The 1,134-nt window shown below is 44.7% G+C and overlaps 1 protein-coding gene across 1 annotated transcript in view; it reads right to left on the reverse strand.

The window, feature by feature from the left end:
- ATP6V0A1 (ATPase, H+ transporting, lysosomal V0 subunit a1) overlaps positions 1–1,134 on the reverse strand; it is a 71,280-nt gene that overhangs the window by 28,510 nt on the left and 41,636 nt on the right. The window lies entirely within an intron of this gene.

Here is a 1,134-nt window from a genome sequence, read left to right on the forward strand (position 1 = left end):
TTAGCCAGGATGGTCTCGATCTCCTGACCTCGTGATCCGCCCGTCTCGGCCTCCCAAAGTGCTGGGATTACAGGCTTGAGCCACCGCGCCCGGCCTTCCACACTCTTAAGATCAATATAAGGTGACTTATTCCCCAGCTGCCAGACAGATAGGACTCTCAGAGAAAATCTTTCATGGCAGAATCAACACACCTTCGCAAAGTAGCTAATGAAATTTGAGCTACTGATAACTTTTTCTAAAGAGAGATGGGGTCTTGCTCTGCCACCCGGGCTGGAGTGCAGTGGTGCCATCACAGCTCACTGCAGCCTGCAACCCCTGGACTCAAGTTATCCTCCCACCTCAGCCGCCCAAACAATTGGAACTACAAGTATATGCCACCATGCCCAGTCAATTTTTTTTTTTAATTACTGATAGAGGATTTTCTTTTAGATGGAATCTCACTATTTTGCCCAAGCTAGTGCTGAACTCCTGGCCTTGAGCGATCCTTCCACCTCAGCCTCCTGAGTATCCGAGATTACAGGCATGAGGCACTGTGCCTGGCAGCTCTGATAATATTTTAAACAAAGAAGAACAGAGGAAACGAAGGTGTAACCCTGACAACATTGGTTTGTTCTTTGATTCTCTTGTAACTCGTGGGACTCCGCTCTCAGGGCAGGCCAGCTGTCTTCTCTTTGTGCAGCAACTATGTCCCAGTGGTATAAAGCTACATATCAGATAATGCACAGACAGAGAAAGTCCAGAGCAAAGCAGTTCTTGCATATGGCTCCAACTGAAAATGAATCCGCACACTCTTGATTTAACTCTCCAAATATAGGAGAAATCTGTGTTGTGTCTAAAATGGCCAATACTTGCTACATTTTTTCTGTCTAACCTTGGAACAAGGAAGCCAAAAAAAAACAAAAAACAAAAAAGCCATTTAAAAATATTAGACATCTTAGGAGAAACATTTTGCTTAAAGCAGTTAAAGCAGTTCCTGCAAATGATTTGCTAGAGAAGTCCAGGTGTTTTAGGGCTGTGAGGGCACATGAAAGAATCCAGTCTCATGAACTTTTCTTTTTTTGGAGACAGAGTCTCACTCTGTCACTCAGGCTGGAGTGCAGTGGCACAATTTTGGCTCACTGTAACTTCTGTCTC

Source organism: Mandrillus leucophaeus, unplaced genomic scaffold (assembly GCF_000951045.1).
Source record: "Mandrillus leucophaeus isolate KB7577 unplaced genomic scaffold, Mleu.le_1.0 Scaffold58, whole genome shotgun sequence".
NCBI lineage: Eukaryota > Metazoa > Chordata > Mammalia > Primates > Cercopithecidae > Mandrillus > Mandrillus leucophaeus.